Source organism: Calliopsis andreniformis, unplaced genomic scaffold (assembly GCF_051401765.1).
Source record: "Calliopsis andreniformis isolate RMS-2024a unplaced genomic scaffold, iyCalAndr_principal scaffold0051, whole genome shotgun sequence".
NCBI classification, from domain to species: Eukaryota; Metazoa; Arthropoda; class Insecta; order Hymenoptera; family Andrenidae; genus Calliopsis; species Calliopsis andreniformis.
This window is the reverse complement of record NW_027480460.1, coordinates 804,849-828,520: the sequence shown is the minus strand read 5'-3', so window position 1 is coordinate 828,520 and position 23,672 is coordinate 804,849.

The window sequence follows — 23,672 nt, the reverse complement described above, 5'->3', positions numbered from 1 at the left end:
ACCATCACTTTCAAACTGGTTGCAATTAATCCTTTTATACGATGGAAAAACTGTTGCATTTTTATTGCATTTTATGCGTCGGGGGTTGACTTCTTATGCCCTAACTACTCCATCTGGCGGCACAACGCCCTAGGGTGAAGCCTAGGTTGCCCGGAACGTAGAACTGACCATCACTTTCAAACTGGTTGCAATTAATCCTTTTATACGATGGATAATCGGTTGCATTTTTATTGCATTTTATGCATCGGGCGTTGACTTCTAAGGCCCTAACTATTCAATCTGTTGGCGCAACGCCCTAGGGTGTAGCCTAGGTTGCCCAGAAAGTAGAAATGACGTTAACTTTCACACTGGTTGCTATTATTCGTTCTATACGATGGAAAAACTGTTATATTTATATTGTATTTTATGCTTCGGGCGTTGACCTCTAAGGCCCTAGCTGTTTGATCTGGTGGAGCAACGCCCTAGAGTGAAGCCCAGGTTGCCCGGAACGTAGAAATGACCATAACTATCACACTGGATGCTATTATTCGTTCTATACGATGGAAAAACTGTTATATTTATATTGTATCTTATGCTTCTGGCGTTGACTTCTAAGGCCGTAGCTATTCGATGTGGTGGAGCAACGCACTAGAGTGACGCCTAGGTTGCCCGGAACGTAGAAATGACCATTACTTTCGCAATGTTTGCAATTATACATTTTATACGATGGAAAGCTGTTGTATTTATACCGTATTTTATGCCTCTGGCGTTGACTTCTTATGGCCTGGCTATTCCATCTGGTGGAACAACGCCCTAGGGTGAAGCCTAGGTCGCCCGGAACGTAGAAATGACCATCACTTTCAAACTGGTTGCAATTAATCCTTTTATACGATGGAAAAACTGTTGCATTTTTATTGCATTTTATGCGTCGGGGTTTACTTCTTATGCCCTAACTACTCCATCTGGCGGAACAACGCCCTAGAGTGAAGCCTACGTTGCCCGGAACGTAGAAATGACCATCACTTTCACACTGGTTGCAATTATTCCTGATATACGATGGAAAAACTCTTATATATTTATTGTATTTTATGCTTCTGGCGTTGACTTCTAAGGCCGTAGCTATTCGATGTGGCGGAGCAACGCCCTAGAGTGAAGCCTAGGTTGACCGGAACGTAGAAATGCCCATTACTTTCACACTGGTTGAAATTATTAGTTTTATACGATGGAAAAACTGTTCTATTTATTTTGTATTTTATACTTCGGGCGTTGACTTCTAAGGCCCTAACTATTCCATCTGGTGGAACAACGACCTAGGGTGAAGCCTAGGTTGCCCGGAACGTAGAAATGACCATAACTTTCACACCGGTAGCAATTATACGTTTTATACAATGGAAAAACTGTACTATTTATTTTGTATTTTATGCTTCGGGCTTTGACTTCTAAGGCCCTAGCTATTCGATCTGGTGGAGCAACGCCCTAGCGTGAAGCCTAGGTTGCCCGGAACGTAGAAGTGACCATCACTTTCAAACTGGTTGCAAATATTCCTGTTATATGATGGAAAAACTGTTGTTTTTTTATTGCATTTGATGCTTCGGGCATTGACTTCTAAGGCCCTAACTATTCTATCTGTAGGAGCAACGCCCTAGGGTGTAGCCTAGGTTGCCCGTAAAGTAGAAATGACCATAGCTTTCATACTGGTTGCAATTATTCGTCTTATATGATGGAAAAACTGTTGCATCTTTATTGAATTTTATGCTTCTGGCGTTGACTTCTAAGGCCCTCACTATTCAATCTGTAGGAGCAACGCCCTAGGGTGTAGCCTAGGTTGCCAGTAAAGTAGAAATGACCATAGCTTTCATACTGGTTGCAATTATTCGTTTTATATGATGGAAAAAATGTTGTATTTATATTCTATTTTATGCTTCTGTCGTTGACGTCTAAGGCCGTAGCTATTAGATGTGGTGGAGCAACGCACTAGAGTGACGCCTAGGTTGCCCGGAACGTAGAAATGACCATTACTTTCGCAATGTTTGCAATTATACATTTTATACGATGGAAAGCTGTTGTATTTATACCGTATTTTATGCCTCTGGCGTTGACTTCTTATGGCCTAGCTATTCCATCTGGTGGAACAACGCCCTAGGGTGAAGCCTAGGTCGCCCGGAACGTAGAAATGACCATCACTTTCAAACTGGTTGCAATTAATCCTTTTATACGATGGAAAAACTGTTGCATTTTTATTGCATTTTATGCGTCGGGGTTTACTTCTTATGCCCTAACTACTCCATCTGGCGGAACAACACCCTAGGGTGAAGCCTAGGTTGCCCGGAACGTAGAAATGACCATCACTTTCAAACTGGTTGCAATTAATCCTTTTATACGATGGAAAAACTGTTGCATTTTTATTGCATTTTATGCGTCGGGCGTTGACTTCTAAGGCCCTAACTATTCAATCTGTTGGAGCGACGCCCTAGGGTGAAGCCTAGGTTGCCCGGAACTTAGAAATGACCATAACTTTCACACTGATTGCTATTATTCGTTTTATACGATGGAAAAACTGTTATATTTATATTGTATTTTATGCTTCTGGCGGTGCCTTCTTAGGCCCTAAGTGTTCGATCTGTTGGAACAACGCCCTAGAGTGAAGCCTACGTTGCCCGGAACGTAGAAATGACCATCACTTTCACACTGGTTGCAATTATTCCTGATATACGATGGAAAAACTCTTGTATATTTATTGTATTTTATGCTTCTGGCGTTGACTTCTAAGGACGTAGCTATTCGATGTGGTGGAGCAACGCCCTAGAGTGAAGCCTAGGTTGACCGGAACGTAGAAATGCCCATTACTTTCACACTGGTTGAAATTATTAGTTTTATACGATGGAAAAACTGTTCTATTTATTTTGTATTTTATACTTCGGGCGTTGACTTCTAAGGCCCTAACTATTCCATCTGGTGGAACAACGACCTAGGGTGAAGCCTAGGATGCCCGGAACGTAGAAATAACCATAACTTTCACACCGGTAGCAATTATACGTTTTATACAATGGAAAAACTGTACTATTTATTTTGTATTTTATGCTTCGGGCGTTGACTTCTAAGGCCCTAGCAATTCGATCTGGTGGAGCAACGCCCTAGCGTGAAGCCTAGGTTGCCCGGAACGTAGAAGTGACCATCACTTTCAAACTGGTTGCAAATATTCCTGTTATATGATGGAAAAACTGTTGTTTTTTTATTGCATTTGATGCTTCGGGCATTGACTTCTAAGGCCCTAACTATTCTATCTGTAGGAGCAGCGCCCTAGGGTGTAGCCTAGGTTGCCCGTAAAGTAGAAATGACCATAGCTTTCATACTGGTTGCAATTATTCGTCTTATATGATGGAAAAACTGTTGCATCTTTATTGAATTTTATGCTTCTGGCGTTGACTTCTAAGGCCCTCACTATTCTATCTGGTGGTTCAACGCCCTAGAGTGAAGCCTAGGTTGCTCGGAATGTAGAAATGACAATAACATTCACACTGGTTGAAATTATTCGTTTAATACGATGGAAAAGCTGTTGCATCTTTATTGTATTTTATGCTTCTGGCGTTGACTTCTTATGCCCTAACTATTCCATCTGGTGGAAGAACGCCCTACGGTGAAGCCTAGGTTGCCCGGAACGTAGAAATGGAAATAACTTTCACACCGGTAGCAATTATTCGTTTTATACGATGGAAAAACAGTTCTATTTATTTTGTATTTTATGCTTCGGCCGTTGACTTCTAAGGCACTAACTATTCGATCTGTTGGAGCAACGCCCTAGGGTAAAGCCTAGGTTGCCCGGAACGTAGAAATGACCATAGCTTTCATACTGGTTGCAATTATTCGATTTATATGATGGAAAAGATGTTGTATTTATATTGTATTTTATGCTTCTGTCGTTGAGGTCTAAGGCCGTAGCTTTTAGATGTGGTGGAGCAACGCACTAGAGTGACGCCTAGGTTGCCCGGAACGTAGAAATGACCATTACTTTCGCAATCTTTGCAATTATACATTTTATACGATGGAAAAGCTGTTGTATTTATACCGTATTTTATGCTTCTGGCGTTGACTTCTTATGGCCTAGCTATTCCATCTGGTGGAACAACGCCCTAGGGTGAAGTCTAGGTTGCCCGGAACGTAGAAATGACCATCACTTTCAAACTGGTTGCAATTAATCCTTTTATACGATGGAAAAAATGTTGTATTTATATTGTATTTTATGCTTCTGTCGTTGAGGTCTAAGGCTGTAGCTTTTAGATGTGGTGGAGCAACGCACTAGAGTGACGCCTAGGTTGCCCGGAACGTAGAAATGACCGATACTTTCGCAATGTTTGCAATTATACATTTTATACGATGGAAAAGCTGTTGTATTTATACCGTATTTTATGCTTCTGGCGTTGACTTCTTATGGCCTAGCTATTCCATCTGGTGGAACAACGCCCTAGGGTGAAGTCTAGGTTGCCCGGAACGTAGAAATGACCATCACTTTCAAACTGGTTGCAATTAATCCTTTTATACGATGGAAAAACTGTTGCATTTTTATTGCATTTTATGCGTCGGGGTTGACTTCTTATGCCCTAACTACTCCATCTGGCGGAACAACGCCCTAGGGTGAAGCCTAGGTTGCCCGGAACGTAGAAGTGACCATCACTTTCAAACTGGTTGTAAATATTCCTATTATATGATGGAAAAACTGTTGTATTTTTATTGCATTTGATGCTTCGGGCATTGACTTCTAAGGCCCTAACTATTCTATCTGTAGGAGCAACGCCCTAGGGTGTAGCCTGGGTTGCCCGTAAAGTAGAAATGACCATAGCTTTCATACTGGTTGCAATTATTCGTTTTATATGATGGAAAAACTGTTGCATCTTTATTGAATTTTATGCTTCTGGCGTTGACTTCTAAGGCCCTCACTATTCTATCTGGTGGATCAACGAACTAGAGTGAAGCCTAGGTTGCTCGGAATGTAGAAATGACCATAACATTCACACTGGTTGCAATTATTCGTTTTATACGATGGAAAAACTGTTATATTTATATTGTATTTTATGCTTCTGGCGGTGCCTTCTTAGGCCCTAAGTGTTCGATCTGTTGGAACAACGCCCTAGAGTGAAGCCTACGTTGCCCGGAACGTAGAAATGACCATCACTTTCACACTGGTTGCAATTATTCCTGATATACGATGGAAAAACTCTTGTATATTTATTGTATTTTATGCTTCTGGCGTTGACTTCTAAGGCCGTAGCTATTCGATGTGGTGGAGCAACGCCCTAGAGTGAAGCCTAGGTTGTCCGGAACGTAGAAATGACCATTACTTTCATACTGGTTGCAATTATTCGTTTTATACGTTGGAAAAACTGTTGTATTTATATTGTATTTTATGCTTCTGGCGTTGGCTTCTAAGGCCCTAACTATTCGATCTGGTGGAGCAACGCCCTAGAGTGAAGCCTAGGTTGCCCGGAACGTAGAAATGACCATCACTTTCAAACTGGTTGCAATTAATCCGTTTATACGATGGAAAAACTGTTGTATTTTTATTGCATTTTATGCTTCGGGCATTGACTTCTAAAGCACTAACTATTCAATCTGTTGGAGCAACGCCCTAGGGTGTAGCCTAGGTTGCCCGGAAAGTAGAAATGACCACAACTTTCATTCTGGATGCAATTACTCGTTTTATATGATAGAAAGACTGTTGTATTTATATTTTATTTTATGCTTCTGGCGTTCACTTCTTACGCCCTAACTATTCGATCTGGTGGAACAACGCCCTAGAGTGAAGCCTAGGTTGCTGGAACGTAGAAATGACCATAACTTTCACACTGATTGCAATTATTCCTGCTATACGATGGAAAAACTGTTGCATCTTTATTGAATTTTATGCTTCTGGCGTTGACTTCTAAGGCCCTAACAACTCTCTCTGGTGGACCAACGCCCTAGAGTGTAGCCTAGGTTGCTCGGAATGTAGAAATGACCATAACATTCACACTGGTAGAAATTATTCGTTTTATACGATGGAAAAACTGTTCTATTTATTTTGTATTTTATGCTTCGGTCGTTGACTTCTAAGGCACTAACTATTCGATCTGGTGGAGCAACGCCCTAGAGTGAAGCCTAGGTATCCCGGAACGTAGAAATGACCATCACTTTCAAACTGGTTGCAATTATTCCTGTTATACGATGGAAAAGCTGTTGTATTTATATTGTATTTTATGCTTCGGGCGTTGACTGCTAAGGCCCTAACTATTCAATCTGTTGGATCAACGCCCTAGAGTGAAGCCTAGGTTGCTCGGAATGTAGAAATGACCATAACATTCACACTGGTTGAAATTATTCGTTTAATACGATGGAAAAGGTGTTGCATCTTCATTGTATTTTATGATTCTGGCGTTTACTTCTAAGGCCCTAACTATTCGATCTGGTGGAGCAACGCCCTAGAGTGAGCCTAGGTTGCCCGGAACGTAGAAATGACCATCACTTTCAAACTGGTTGCAATTAATCCTTTTATACGATGGAAAAGCTGTTGTATTTTTATTGCATTTTATGCTTCGGGCATTGACTTCTAAGGCCCTAACTATTCAATCTGTTGGAGCAACGCCCTAGGGTGAAGCCTAGGTTGCCCGGAAAGTAGAAATGACGTTAACTTTCACACTGGTTGCTATTATTCGTTCTATACGATGGAAAAACTGTTCTATTTATTTTGTATTTTATGCTTCGGGCGTTGACTTCTAAGGAACTAACTGTTTGACCTGGTGGAGTAACGCCCTATGCTGAAGCCTAGGTTGACCGGAACGTAGAAATGACCATAATTTTCACACCGGTAGCAATTATTCGTTTTACACGATGGAAAAGCTGTTCTATTTATTTTGTATTCTATGCATCGGGCGTTGACTTCTAAGGCCCTAACTATTCAATCTGTTGGAGCAACGCCCTAGGGTGAAGCCTAGGTTGCCCGGAAAGTAGAAATGACGGTAACTTTCACACTGGTTGCTATTATTCGTTCTATACGATGGAAAAACTGTTCTATTTATACTGTATTTTATGCATCGGGCGTTGACTTCTTATGCCCTAACTATTCCATCTGGTTGAACAACGCCCTAGGGTGTAGCCTAGGTTGCCCGGAACGTAGAAATGACCATCACTTTCAAACTGGTTGCAATTAATCCTTTTATACGATGGAAAAACTGTTGCATTTTTATTGCATTTTATGCGTCGGGGTTTACTTCTTATGCCCTAACTACTCCATCTGGCGGAACAACGCCCTAGGGTGAAGCCTAGGTTGCCCGGAACGTAGAAATGACCATCACTTTCAAACTGGTTGCAATTAATCCTTTTATACGATGGAAAAACTGTTGCATTTTTATTGCATTTTATGCGTCGGGCGTTGACTTCTAAGGCCATAACTATTCAATCTGTTGGAGCGACGCCCTAGGGTGAAGCCTAGGTTGCCCGGAACTTAGAAATGACCATAACTTTCACACTGATTGGTATTATTCGTTTTATACGATGGAAAAACTGTTATATTTATATTGTATTTTATGCTTCTGGCGGTGCCTTCTTAGGCCCTAAGTGTTCGATCTGTTGGAACAACGCCCTAGAGTGAAGCCTACGTTGCCCGGAACGTAGAAATGACCATCACTTTCACACTGGTTGCAATTATTCCTGATATACGATGGAAAAACTCTTGTATATTTATTGTATTTTATGCTTCTGGCGTTGACTTCTAAGGCCGTAGCTATTCGATGTGGTGGAGCAACGCCCTAGAGTGAAGCCTAGGTTGACCGGAACGTAGAAATGCCCATTACTTTCACACTGGTTGAAATTATTAGTTTTATACGATGGAAAAACTGTTCTATTTATTTTGTATTTTATACTTCGGGCGTTGACTTCTAAGGCCCTAACTATTCCATCTGGTGGAACAACGACCTAGGGTGAAGCCTAGGATGCCCGGAACGTAGAAATAACCATAACTTTCACACCGGTAGTAATTATTCGTTTTATACGATGGAAAAACAGTTCTATTTATTTTGTATTTTATGCTTCGGCCGTTGACTTCTAAGGCACTAACTATTCGATCTGTTGGAGCAACGCCCTAGGGTAAAGCCTAGGTTGCCCGGAACGTAGAAATGACCATAGCTTTCATACTGGTTGCAATTATTCGTTTTATATGATGGAAAAGATGTTGTATTTATATTGTATTTTATGCTTCTGTCGTTGAGGTCTAAGGCCGTAGCTTTTAGATGTGGTGGAGCAACGCACTAGAGTGACGCCTAGGTTGCCCGGAACGTAGAAATGACCATTACTTTCGCAATCTTTGCAATTATACATTTTATACGATGGAAAAGCTGTTGTATTTATACCGTATTTTATGCTTCTGGCGTTGACTTCTTATGGCCTAGCTATTCCATCTGGTGGAACAACGCCCTAGGGTGAAGTCTAGGTTGCCCGGAACGTAGAAATGACCATCACTTTCAAACTGGTTGCAATTAATCCTTTTATACGATGGATAATCGGTTGCATTTTTATTGCATTTTATGCATCGGGCGTTGACTTCTAAGGCCCTAACTATTCAATCTGTTGGCGCAACGCCCTAGGGTGTAGCCTAGGTTGCCCAGAAAGTAGAAATGACGTTAACTTTCACACTGGTTGCTATTATTCGTTCTATACGATGGAAAAACTGTTATATTTATATTGTATTTTATGCTTCGGGCGTTGACCTCTAAGGCCCTAGCTGTTTGATCTGGTGGAGCAACGCCCTAGAGTGAAGCCCAGGTTGCCCGGAACGTAGAAATGACCATAACTATCACACTGGATGCTATTATTCGTTCTATACGATGGAAAAACTGTTATATTTATATTGTATCTTATGCTTCTGGCGCTGACTTCTTAGGCCCTAACAATTCGATCTGGTGGAACAACGCCCTAGAGTGAAGCCTAGGTTGCCTGGAACGTACAAATGACCATCACTTCCACGCGGGTTGCAATTATTCCTGTTATAGGATGGAAAAAATGTTGTATTTATATTGTATTTTATGCTTCTGTCGTTGACGTCTAAGGCCGTAGCTATTAGATGTGGTGGAGCAACGCACTAGAGTGACGCCTAGGTTGCCCGGAACGTAGAAATGACCATTACTTTCGCAATGTTTGCAATTATACATTTTATACGATGGAAAGCTGTTGTATTTATACCGTATTTTATGCCTCTGGCGTTGACTTCTTATGGCCTAGCTACTCCATCTGGTGGAACAACGCCCTAGGGTGAAGCCTAGGTCGCCCGGAACGTAGAAATGACCATCACTTTCATACTGGTTGCAATTAATCCTTTTATACGATGGAAAAACTGTTGCATTTTTATTGCATTTTATGCGTCGGGGTTGACTTCTTATGCCCTAACTACTCCATCTGGCGGAACAACGCCCTAGGGTGAAGCCTAGGTTGCCCGGAACGTAGAAGTGACCATCACTTTCAAACTGGTTGTAAATATTCCTATTATATGATGGAAAAACTGTTGTATTTTTATTGCATTTGATGCTTCGGGCATTGACTTCTAAGGCCCTAACTATTCTATCTGTAGGAGCAACGCCCTAGGGTGTAGCCTGGGTTGCCCGTAAAGTAGAAATGACCATAGCTTTCATACTGGTTGCAATTATTCGTTTTATATGATGGAAAAACTGTTGCATCTTTATTGAATTTTATGCTTCTGGCGTTGACTTCTAAGGCCCTCACTATTCTATCTGGTGGATCAACGAACTAGAGTGAAGCCTAGGTTGCTCGGAATGTAGAAATGACCATAACATTCACACTGGTTGCAATTATTCGTTTTATACGATGGAAAAACTGTTATATTTATATTGTATTTTATGCTTCTGGCGGTGCCTTCTTAGGCCCTAAGTGTTCGATCTGTTGGAACAACGCCCTAGAGTGAAGCCTACGTTGCCCGGAACGTAGAAATGACCATCACTTTCACACTGGTTGCAATTATTCCTGATATACGATGGAAAAACTCTTGTATATTTATTGTATTTTATGCTTCTGGCGTTGACTTCTAAGGCCGTAGCTATTCGATGTGGTGGAGCAACGCCCTAGAGTGAAGCCTAGGTTGTCCGGAACGTAGAAATGACCATTACTTTCATACTGGTTGCAATTATTCGTTTTATACGTTGGAAAAACTGTTGTATTTATATTGTATTTTATGCTTCTGGCGTTGGCTTCTAAGGCCCTAACTATTCGATCTGGTGGAGCAACGCCCTAGAGTGAAGCCTAGGTTGCCCGGAACGTAGAAATGACCATCACTTTCAAACTGGTTGCAATTAATCCGTTTATACGATGGAAAAACTGTTGTATTTTTATTGCATTTTATGCTTCGGGCATTGACTTCTAAAGCACTAACTATTCAATCTGTTGGAGCAACGCCCTAGGGTGTAGCCTAGGTTGCCCGGAAAGTAGAAATGACCACAACTTTCATTCTGGATGCAATTACTCGTTTTATATGATAGAAAGACTGTTGTATTTATATTTTATTTTATGCTTCTGGCGTTCACTTCTTACGCCCTAACTATTCGATCTGGTGGAACAACGCCCTAGAGTGAAGCCTAGGTTGCTGGAACGTAGAAATGACCATAACTTTCACACTGATTGCAATTATTCCTGCTATACGATGGAAAAACTGTTGCATCTTTATTGAATTTTATGCTTCTGGCGTTGACTTCTAAGGCCCTAACAACTCTCTCTGGTGGACCAACGCCCTAGAGTGTAGCCTAGGTTGCTCGGAATGTAGAAATGACCATAACATTCACACTGGTAGAAATTATTCGTTTTATACGATGGAAAAACTGTTCTATTTATTTTGTATTTTATGCTTCGGTCGTTGACTTCTAAGGCACTAACTATTCGATCTGGTGGAGCAACGCCCTAGAGTGAAGCCTAGGTATCCCGGAACGTAGAAATGACCATCACTTTCAAACTGGTTGCAATTATTCCTGTTATACGATGGAAAAGCTGTTGTATTTATATTGTATTTTATGCTTCGGGCGTTGACTGCTAAGGCCCTAACTATTCAATCTGTTGGATCAACGCCCTAGAGTGAAGCCTAGGTTGCTCGGAATGTAGAAATGACCATAACATTCACACTGGTTGAAATTATTCGTTTAATACGATGGAAAAGGTGTTGCATCTTCATTGTATTTTATGATTCTGGCGTTTACTTCTAAGGCCCTAACTATTCGATCTGGTGGAGCAACGCCCTAGAGTGAGCCTAGGTTGCCCGGAACGTAGAAATGACCATCACTTTCAAACTGGTTGCAATTAATCCTTTTATACGATGGAAAAGCTGTTGTATTTTTATTGCATTTTATGCTTCGGGCATTGACTTCTAAGGCCCTAACTATTCAATCTGTTGGAGCAACGCCCTAGGGTGAAGCCTAGGTTGCCCGGAACGTAGAAATGACCATCACTTTCAAACTGGTTGCAATTAATCCTTTTATACGATGGAAAAACTGTTGCATTTTTATTGCATTTTATGCGTCGGGCGTTGACTTCTAAGGCCCTAACTATTCAATCTGTTGGAGCGACGCCCTAGGGTGAAGCCTAGGTTGCCCGGAACTTAGAAATGACCATAACTTTCACACTGATTGCTATTATTCGTTTTATACGATGGAAAAACTGTTATATTTATATTGTATTTTATGCTTCTGGCGGTGCCTTCTTAGGCCCTAAGTGTTCGATCTGTTGGAACAACGCCCTAGAGTGAAGCCTACGTTGCCCGGAACGTAGAAATGACCATCACTTTCACACTGGTTGCAATTATTCCTGATATACGATGGAAAAACTCTTGTATATTTATTGTATTTTATGCTTCTGGCGTTGACTTCTAAGGCCGTAGCTATTCGATGTGGCGGAGCAACGCCCTACAGTGAAGCCTAGGTTGACCGGAACGTAGAAATGACCATAACTTTCACACCGGTAGCAATTATACGTTTTATACAATGGAAAAACTGTACTATTTATTTTGTATTTTATGCTTCGGGCGTTGAATTCTAAGGCCCTAGCTATTCGATCTGGTGGAGCAACGCCCTAGCGTGAAGCCTACGTTGCCCGGAACGTAGAAGTGACCATCACTTTCAAACTGGTTGCAAATATTCCTGTTATATGATGGAAAAACTGTTGTTTTTTTATTGCATTTGATGCTTCGGGCATTGACTTCTAAGGCCCTAACTATTCTATCTGTAGGAGCAACGCCCTAGGGTGTAGCCTAGGTTGCCCGTAAAGTAGAAATGACCATAGCTTTCATACTGGTTGCAATTATTCGTCTTATATGATGGAAAAACTGTTGCATCTTTATTGAATTTTATGCTTCTGGCGTTGACTTCTAAGGCCCTCACTATTCAATCTGTAGGAGCAACGCCCTAGGGTGTAGCCTAGGTTGCCCGTAAAGTAGAAATGACCATAGCTTTCATACTGGTTGCAATTATTCGTTTTATATGATGGAAAAAATGTTGTATTTATATTGTATTTTATGCTTCTGTCGTTGACGTCTAAGGCCCTAGCTATTAGATGTGGTGGAGCAACGCACTAGAGTGACGCCTAGGTTGCCCGGAACGTAGAAATGACCATTACTTTCGCAATGTTTGCAATTATACATTTTATACGATGGAAAGCTGTTGTATTTATACCGTATTTTATGCCTCTGGCGTTGACTTCTTATGGCCTGGCTATTCCATCTGGTGGAACAACGCCCTAGGGTGAAGCCTAGGTCGCCCGGAACGTAGAAATGACCATCACTTTCAAACTGGTTGCAATTAATCCTTTTATACGATGGAAAAACTGTTGCATTTTTATTGCATTTTATGCGTCGGGGTTTACTTCTTATGCCCTAACTACTCCATCTGGCGGAACAACGCCCTAGGGTGAAGTCTAGGTTGCCCGGAACGTAGAAATGACCATCACTTTCAAACTGGTTGCAATTAATCCTTTTATACGATGGAAAAACTGTAGCATTTTTATTGCATTTTATGCGTCGGGCGTTGACTTCTAAGGCCCTAGCTATTCAATCTGTTGGAGCGACGCCCTAGGGTGAAGCCTAGGTTGCCCGGAACTTAGAAATGACCATAACTTTCACACTGATTGCTATTATTCGTTTTATACGATGGAAAAACTGTTATATTTATATTGTATTTTATGCTTCTGGCGGTGCCTTCTTAGGCCCTAAGTGTTCGATCTGTCGGAACAACGCCCTAGAGTGAAGCCTACGTTGCCCGGAACGTAGAAATGACCATCACTTTCACACTGGTTGCAATTATTCCTGATATACGATGGAAAAACTCTTATATATTTATTGTATTTTATGCTTCTGGCGTTGACTTCTAAGGCCGTAGCTATTCGATGTGGCGGAGCAACGCCCTAGAGTGAAGCCTAGGTTGACCGGAACGTAGAAATGATCATTACTTTCACACTGGTTGAAATTATTAGTTTTATACGATGGAAAAACTGTTCTATTTATTTTGTATTTTATACTTCGGGCGTTGACTTCTAAGGCCCTAACTATTCCATCTGGTGGAACAACGACCTAGGGTGAAGCCTAGGTTGCCCGGAACGTAGAAATGACCATAACTTTCACACCGGTAGCAATTATACGTTTTATACAATGGAAAAACTGTACTATTTATTTTGTATTTTATGCTTCGGGCTTTGACTTCTAAGGCCCTAGCTATTCGATCTGGTGGAGCAACGCCCTAGCGTGAAGCCTAGGTTGCCCGGAACGTAGAAGTGACCATCACTTTCAAACTGGTTGCAAATATTCCTGTTATATGATGGAAAAACTGTTGTTTTTTTATTGCATTTGATGCTTCGGGCATTGACTTCTAAGGCCCTAACTATTCTATCTGTAGGAGCAACGCCCTAGGGTGTAGCCTAGGTTGCCCGTAAAGTAGAAATGACCATAGCTTTCATACTGGTTGCAATTATTCGTCTTATATGATGGAAAAACTGTTGCATCTTTATTGAATTTTATGCTTCTGGCGTTGACTTCTAAGGCCCTCACTATTCAATCTGTAGGAGCAACGCCCTAGGGTGTAGCCTAGGTTGCCAGTAAAGTAGAAATGACCATAGCTTTCATACTGGTTGCAATTATTCGTTTTATATGATGGAAAAAATGTTGTATTTATATTCTATTTTATGCTTCTGTCGTTGACGTCTAAGGCCGTAGCTATTAGATGTGGTGGAGCAACGCACTAGAGTGACGCCTAGGTTGCCCGGAACGTAGAAATGACCATTACTTTCGCAATGTTTGCAATTATACATTTTATATGATGGAAAGCTGTTGTATTTATACCGTATTTTATGCCTCTGGCGTTGACTTCTTATGGCCTAGCTATTCCATCTGGTGGAACAACGCCCTAGGGTGAAGCCTAGGTCGCCCGGAACGTAGAAATGACCATCACTTTCAAACTGGTTGCAATTAATCCTTTTATACGATGGAAAAACTGTTGCATTTTTATTGCATTTTATGCGTCGGGGTTTACTTCTTATGCCCTAACTACTCCATCTGGCGGAACAACGCCCTAGGGTGAAGCCTAGGTTGCCCGGAACGTAGAAATGACCATCACTTTCAAACTGGTTGCAATTAATCCTTTTATACGATGGAAAAACTGTTGCATTTTTATTGCATTTTATGAGTCGGGCGTTGACTTCTAAGGCCCTAACTATTCAATCTGTTGGAGCGACGCCCTAGGGTGAAGCCTAGGTTGCCCGGAACTTAGAAATGACCATAACTTTCACACTGATTGCTATTATTCGTTTTATACGATGGAAAAACTGTTATATTTATATTGTATTTTATGCTTCTGGCGGTGCCTTCTTAGGCCCTAAGTGTTCGATCTGTTGGAACAACGCCCTAGAGTGAAGCCTACGTTGCCCGGAACGTAGAAATGACCATCACTTTCACACTGGTTGCAATTATTCCTGATATACGATGGAAAAACTCTTGTATATTTATTGTATTTTATGCTTCTGGCGTTGACTTCTAAGGACGTAGCTATTCGATGTGGTGGAGCAACGCCCTAGAGTGAAGCCTAGGTTGCCCGGAACGTAGAAATGACCATTACTTTCGCAATCTTTGCAATTATACATTTTATACGATGGAAAAGCTGTTGTATTTATACCGTATTTTATGCTTCTGGCGTTGACTTCTTATGGCCTAGTTATTCCATCTGGTGGAACAACGCCCTAGGGTGAAGTCTAGGTTGCCCGGAACGTAGAAATGACCATCACTTTCAAACTGGTTGCAATTAATCCTTTTATACGATGGAAAAGATGTTGTATTTATATTGTATTTTATGCTTCTGTCGTTGAGGTCTAAGGCTGTAGCTTTTAGATGTGGTGGAGCAACGCACTAGAGTGACGCCTAGGTTGCCCGGAACGTAGAAATGACCGTTACTTTCGCAATGTTTGCAATTATACATTTTATACGATGGAAAAGCTGTTGTATTTATACCGTATTTTATGCTTCTGGCGTTGACTTCTTATGGCCTAGCTATTCCATCTGGTGGAACAACGCCCTAGGGTGAAGTCTAGGTTGCCCGGAACGTAGAAATGACCATCACTTTCAAACTGGTTGCAATTAATCCTTTTATACGATGGAAAAACTGTTGCATTTTTATTGCATTTTATGCGTCGGGGTTGACTTCTTATGCCCTAACTACTCCATCTGGCGGAACAACGCCCTAGGGTGAAGCCTAGGTTGCCCGGAACGTAGAAGTGACCATCACTTTCAAACTGGTTGTAAATATTCCTATTATATGATGGAAAAACTGTTGTATTTTTATTGCATTTGATGCTTCGGGCATTGACTTCTAAGGCCCTAACTATTCTATCTGTAGGAGCAACGCCCTAGGGTGTAGCCTGGGTTGCCCGTAAAGTAGAAATGACCATAGCTTTCATACTGGTTGCAATTATTCGTTTTATATGATGGAAAAACTGTTGCATCTTTATTGAATTTTATGCTTCTGGCGTTGACTTCTAAGGCCCTCACTATTCTATCTGGTGGATCAACGAACTAGAGTGAAGCCTAGGTTGCTCGGAATGTAGAAATGACCATAACATTCACACTGGTTGCAATTATTCGTTTTATACGATGGAAAAACTGTTATATTTATATTGTATTTTATGCTTCTGGCGGTGCCTTCTTAGGCCCTAAGTGTTCGATCTGTTGGAACAACGCCCTAGAGTGAAGCCTACGTTGCCCGGAACGTAGAAATGACCATCACTTTCACACTGGTTGCAATTATTCCTGATATACGATGGAAAAACTCTTGTATATTTATTGTATTTTATGCTTCTGGCGTTGACTTCTAAGGCCGTAGCTATTCGATGTGGTGGAGCAACGCCCTAGAGTGAAGCCTAGGTTGTCCGGAACGTAGAAATGACCATTACTTTCATACTGGTTGCAATTATTCGTTTTATACGTTGGAAAAACTGTTGTATTTATATTGTATTTTATGCTTCTGGCGTTGACTTCTAAGGCCCTAACTATTCGATCTGGTGGAGCAACGCCCTAGAGTGAAGCCTAGGTTGCCCGGAACGTAGAAATGACCATCACTTTCAAACTGGTTGCAATTAATCCGTTTATATGATGGAAAAACTGTTGTATTTTTATTGCATTTGATGCTTCGGGCATTGACTTCTAAGGCCCTAACTATTCTATCTGTAGGAGCAACGCCCTAGGGTGTAGCCTGGGTTGCCCGTAAAGTAGAAATGACCATAGCTTTCATACTGGTTGCAATTATTCGTTTTATATGATGGAAAAACTGTTGCATCTTTATTGAATTTTATGCTTCTGGCGTTGACTTCTAAGGCCCTCACTATTCTATCTGGTGGATCAACGAACTAGAGTGAAGCCTAGGTTGCTCGGAATGTAGAAATGACCATAACATTCACACTGGTTGCAATTATTCGTTTTATACGATGGAAAAACTGTTATATTTATATTGTATTTTATGCTTCTGGCGGTGCCTTCTTAGGCCCTAAGTGTTCGATCTGTTGGAACAACGCCCTAGAGTGAAGCCTACGTTGCCCGGAACGTAGAAATGACCATCACTTTCACACTGGTTGCAATTATTCCTGATATACGATGGAAAAACTCTTGTATATTTATTGTATTTTATGCTTCTGGCGTTGACTTCTAAGGCCGTAGCTATTCGATGTGGTGGAGCAACGCCCTAGAGTGAAGCCTAGGTTGTCCGGAACGTAGAAATGACCATTACTTTCATACTGGTTGCAATTATTCGTTTTATACGTTGGAAAAACTGTTGTATTTATATTGTATTTTATGCTTCTGGCGTTGACTTCTAAGGCCCTAACTATTCGATCTGGTGGAGCAACGCCCTAGAGTGAAGCCTAGGTTGCCCGGAACGTAGAAATGACCATCACTTTCAAACTGGTTGCAATTAATCCGTTTATACGATGGAAAAACTGTTGTATTTTTATTGCATTTTATGCTTCGGGCATTGACTTCTAAAGCACTAACTATTCAATCTGTTGGAGCAACGCCCTAGGGTGTAGCCTAGGTTGCCCGGAAAGTAGAAATGACCACAACTTTCATTCTGGATGCAATTACTCGTTTTATATGATAGAAAGACTGTTGTATTTATATTTTATTTTATGCTTCTGGCGTTCACTTCTTACGCCCTAACTATTCGATCTGGTGGAACAACGCCCTAGAGTGAAGCCTAGGTTGCCTGGAACGTACAAATGACCATCACTTCCACGCGGGTTGCAATTATTCCTGTTATAGGATGGAAAGACTGTTGTATTTTTATTGTACTTTATGCTTCAGGCGTTGACTTCTAAGGCACTAACTATTCGATCTGGTGGAGCAACGCCCTAGAGTGAAGCCTAAGTTGCCCGGAACGTAGCAAGTTCCATCACTTTCAAACTGGTGGCAAATACTCCTGTTATATGATGGAAAAACTGTTGTATTTTCATTGCATTTTATCCTTCGGGCATTGACTTCTAAGGCCCTAACTATTCAATCTGTAGAAGCAACGCCCTAGGGTGTAGCCTAGGTTGCCCGTAAAGTAGAAATGACCATAGCTTTCATACTGGTTGCAATTGTTCGTTTTATATGATGGAAAAACAGGTATATTTATATTATATTTTATGCTTCTGCCGTTGATTTCTTAGGCCCTAACTATTCAATCTGGAGGAACAACGCCCTAGAGTGAGGCCTACGTTGCCCGGAACGTAGAAATGAGCATCACTTCCATACTGGTAGCAATTATTCGTTTTATACGATGGAAAAACTGTTGTATTTATATTGTATTTTATGCTTCTGGCGTTGACTTCTAAGGCACTAACTATTCGATCTCGTGGAGCAACGCCCTAGAGTGAAGCCTAGGTTGCCCGGAACGTAGAAATGACCATCACTTTCAAACTGGTTGCAATTATTCCTGTTATATGATGGAGAACTCTTGCATTTATATTGTATTTTATGCTTCGGGCGTTGACTCCTAAGGCCCTAACTGTTCAATCTGTTGGATCAACGCCCTAGAGTGAAGCCTAGGTTGCTCGGAATGTAGAAATGACAATAACATTCACACTGGTTGAAATTATTCGTTTAATACGATGGAAAAGCTGTTGCATCTTTATTGTATTTTATGCTTCTGGCGTTGACTTCTAAGGCCCCAACTATTCGATCTGGTGGAGCAACGCCCTAGAGTGAAGCCGAGGTTTCCCGGAACGTAGAAATGACCTTCACTTTCAAACTGGTTGCAATTATTCCTGTTATATGATGGAAAAACTGTTGTATTTTTATTGCATTTTATGCTTCTGGCGTTCACTTCTTAGGCCCTAACTATTCAAACTGCTGGAGCAACGCCCTATTGTGTAGCGTAGGTTGCCCGGAAAGAAGAAATGACCATAACTTTCATACTGGTTGCAATTATTCGTTTTATACGATGGAAAAACTGTTATATTTATATTGTATTTTATGCTTCTGGCGGTGCCTTCTTAGGCCCTAAGTGTTCGATCTGTTGGAACAACGCCCTACAGTGAAGCCTAGGTTGCTCGGAACCTAGAAATGACCATTACTTTCACACTGTTTGCAATTATTCACTTTATACGATGGAAAATCTGTTGTATTTATATCGTATTTTATGCTCCTGGCGTTGACTTCTATGGCCGTAGTTATTAGATGTGGTGGAGTGACGCCCTAGAGTGAAGCCTAGGTTGACCGGAACGTAGAAATGACCATAACTTTCACAATGTTTGCAATTATTCGTTTTATACGATGGAAAAACTGTTGTACTTATATTGTATTTTATGCTTCTGGTGTTGACTTCATAGGCCTTAACTATTCGATCTGGTGGAACTACGCCCTAGAGTGAAGCCTATGTTGCCCGGAACGTAGAAATGACCATTACTTTCACACTCTTTGCAATTATTCATTTTATACGATGGAAAAGCTGTTGCATTTATATTGTATTTTATGCTTCTGGCGTTTACTTCTTGGGCCCTAACTGTTCGATCTGGTGGAGCAACGCCTTAGAGTGACGCCTAGGTTGCCCGGAACGTAGAAATGACCATATCTTTCACACTGGTTGCTATTGTTCCTGTTATACGATGTAAAAGCTGTTGTTTTTATATTGTACCTTATGCTTCTGGCGTTGACTTCTAAGGCCCTAACTATTCGATCTGGTGGAGCAACGCCCTAGGGTGACGCCTAGGTTGCCCGGATAGTAGAGATGACCATAACTTTCATAGTGGTTGCAATTATTCGTTTTATACGATGGAAAAGCTGTTGTATTTATATTGTATTTTATGCTTCTGGCGTTGACTTCTGAGGCCCTAACTATTCGATCTGTTGGAGCAACGCCCTAGAGTGAAGCCTTGGTTTCCCGGAACGTAGAAATGACCATGACTTTCATACTGGTTGCAATTATTCGTTTTATACGATGGAAGAACTGTTGTATTTATACTGTATTTTATGCTTCTGTCGTTGACTTCTAAGGCACTAACTATTCGATCTGGTGGAGCTGCGCACTAGGGTGAAGCCTAGGTTGCCCGGAAAGTAGAAATGACCATAACTTTCAAACTGGTTGCAATTATTCCTGTTATACGACGGAAGAACTGTTGTATTTATTTTGTATTTTATGCTTCTGGCGTTGACTTCGAAGCTAATAAGTATTCGATATGGTGGAGCAACGCCCTAGAGTGAAGCCTAGGGTGCCCGGAACGTAGAAATGACCATCACTTTCAAACTGGTTGCAATTACTCCTGTAACATGATGGAAAAACTGTTGTATTTTTATTGCATTTTATGCTTCGGGCGTTGACTTCTAAGGCACTAACTATTCAATCTGTTGGAGCAACGCCCTAGGGTGAATCCTAGGTTGCCCGGAAAGTAGAAATGACCATAACTTTCATACTGGTTGCAATTATACGTTTTATACGATGGAAAAGCTGTTGTATTTATATTGTATGTTATGCTTCTTGCGTTCACTTCTTAGGCCCTAACTATTCGATCTGGTGGAACATCGCCCTAGGGTTAAGCCTAGGTTTCCCGGAACGTAGAGATGACCATAATTTTCACAGTTGTAGCAATTATTCGATGTATACAATGGAATAACTGTTCTATTAATTTTGTTTTTTATGTTTCGGGCGTTGACTTCTAAGGCACTAACTATTCGATCTGGTGGAGCAACGCCCTAGAGTAAAGCCTAAGATGCCCGGAACGTAGAAATGACCATAACTTTCACACTGGTTGCAATTATTCGTTTTATACGATGGAAAAGCTGTTGTATTTATATTGTATTTTATGCTTCTGGTGTTGACTTCATAGACCCTAGCTATTCGATCTGGCGGAGCAACGCCCTAGAGTGAAGCCTAGGTTGCCCGGAACGTAGAAATGGCCATCGCTTTCAAACTGGTTACAATTTTTCCTGTCATACGATGGAAAAACTGTTGTATTTTTATTGCATTTTATGCTTCGGGCGTTGACTTCTAAGGCCCTAACTATTCAATCTGTTGGAGCAACGCCCTAAGGTGAAGCCTAGGTTGCCCGGAAAGTAGAAATGTCCATATCTTTCATACTGGTTGCAATTATTCGTTTTATACGATGGAAAAACTGTTGTATTTATATTGTATTTTATGCTTCTGGCGTTCAATTCTAAGTCCCTAGCTATTCGATCTGGTGGAGCAACGCCCTACAGTGAAGCCTAGGTTGCTCGGAACGTAGAAATGACCATTACTTTCACACTGTTTGCAATTATTCACTTTATACGATGGAAAATCTGTTGTATTTATATCGTATTTTATGCTCCTGGCGTTGACTTCTATGGCCGTAGTTATTAGATGTGGTGGAGTGACGCCCTAGAGTGAAGCCTAGGTTGACCGGAACGTAGAAATGACCATAACTTTCACAATGTTTGCAATTATTCGTTTTATACGATGGAAAAACTGTTGTACTTATATTGTATTTTATGCTTCTGGTGTTGACTTCATAGGCCTTAACTATTCGATCTGGTGGAACTACGCCCTAGAGTGAAGCCTATGTTGCCCGGAACGTAGAAATGACCATTACTTTCACACTCTTTGCAATTATTCATTTTATACGATGGAAAAGCTGTTGCATTTATATTGTATTTTATGCTTCTGGCGTTTACTTCTTGGGCCCTAACTGTTCGATCTGGTGGAGTAACGCCTTAGAGTGACGCCTAGGTTGCCCGGAACGTAGAAATGACCATATCTTTCACACTGGTTGCTATTGTTCCTGTTATACGATGTAAAAGCTGTTGTTTTTATATTGTACCTTATGCTTCTGGCGTTGACTTCTAAGGCCCTAACTATTCGATCTGGTGGAGCAACGCCCTAGGGTGAAGCCTAGGTTGCCCGGATAGTAGAGATGACCATAACTTTCATAGTGGTTGCAATTATTCGTTTTATACGATGGAAAAGCTGTTGTATTTATATTGTATTTTATGCTTCTGGCGTTGACTTCTGAGGCCCTAACTATTCGATCTGTTGGAGCAACGCCCTAGAGTGAAGCCTTGGTTTCCCGGAACGTAGAAATGACCATGAGTTTCATACTGGTTGCCATTATTCGTTTTATACGATGGAAGAACTGTTGTATTTATACTGTATTTTATGCTTCTGTCGTTGACTTCTAAGGCACTAACTATTCGATCTGGTGGAGCTGCGCACTAGGGTGAAGCCTAGGTTGCCCGGAAAGTAGAAATGACCATAACTTTCAAACTGGTTGCAATTATTCCTGTTATACGACGGAAGAACTGTTGTATTTATTTTGTATTTTATGCTTCTGGCGTTGACTTCGAAGCCAATAAGTATTCGATATGGTGGAGCAACGCCCTAGAGTGAAGCCTAGGGTGCCCGGAACGTAGAAATGACCATCACTTTCAAACTGGTTGCAATTACTCCTGTAACATGATGGAAAAACTGTTGTATTTTTATTGCATTTTATGCTTCGGGCGTTGACTTCTAAGGCACTAACTATTCAATCTGTTGGAGCAACGCCCTAGGGTGAATCCTAGGTTGCCCGGAAAGTAGAAATGACCATAACTTTCATACTGGTTGCAATTATCCGGTTTATACGATGGAAAAACTGTTGTATTAATATTGTATTTTATGCTTGTGGCGTTGAATTCTAAGGCACTAACTATTCGATCTGGTCGAGCAACGCCCTAGAGTGAAGCCTAGGTTGCCCGGAAAGTAGAAATGACCATAACTTTCATACTCGTTGCAATTATACGTTTTATACGATGGAAAAGCTGTTGTATTTATATTGTATGTTATGCTTCTTGCGTTCACTTCTTAGGCCCTAACTATTCGATCTGGTGGAACATCGCCCTAGGGTTAAGCCTAGGTTTCCCGGAACGTAGAGATGACCATAATTTTCACAGTTGTAGCAATTATTCGATGTATACAATGGAATAACTGTTCTATTAATTTTGTTTTTTATGTTTCGGGCGTTGACTTCTAAGGCACTAACTATTCGATCTGGTGGAGCAACGCCCTAGAGTAAAGCCTAAGATGCCCGGAACGTAGAAATGACCATAACTTTCACACTGGTTGCAATTATTCGTTTTATACGATGGAAAAGCTGTTGTATTTATATTGTATTTTATGCTTCTGGTGTTGACTTCTTAGACCCTAACTATTCGATCTGGCGGAGCAACGCCCTAGAGTGAAGCCTAGGTTGCCCGGAACGTAGAAATGACCATCGCTTTCAAACTGGTTACAATTTTTCCTGTCATACGATGGAAAAACTGTTGTATTTTTATTGCATTTTATGCTTCGGGCGTTGACTTCTAAGGCCCTAACTATTCAATCTGTTGGAGCAACGCCCTAAGGTGAAGCCTAGGTTGCCCGGAAAGTAGAAATGTCCATATCTTTCATACTGGTTGCAATTATTCGTTTTATACGATGGAAAAACTGTTGTATTTATATTGTATTTTATGCTTCTGGCGTTCACTTCTTAGGCCTTAACTATTTGATCTGGTGGAACAACGCACTAGTGTGAAGCCTAGGTTGCCCGGAACGTAGAAATGACCATAACTTTCACACTGGTAGCAATTATTCGATTTATACAATGGAAAAACTGTTCTATTTATTTTGTGTTTTATGTTCCGCGCGTTGACTTCTAAGGCCCTAGCTATTCGATCTGGT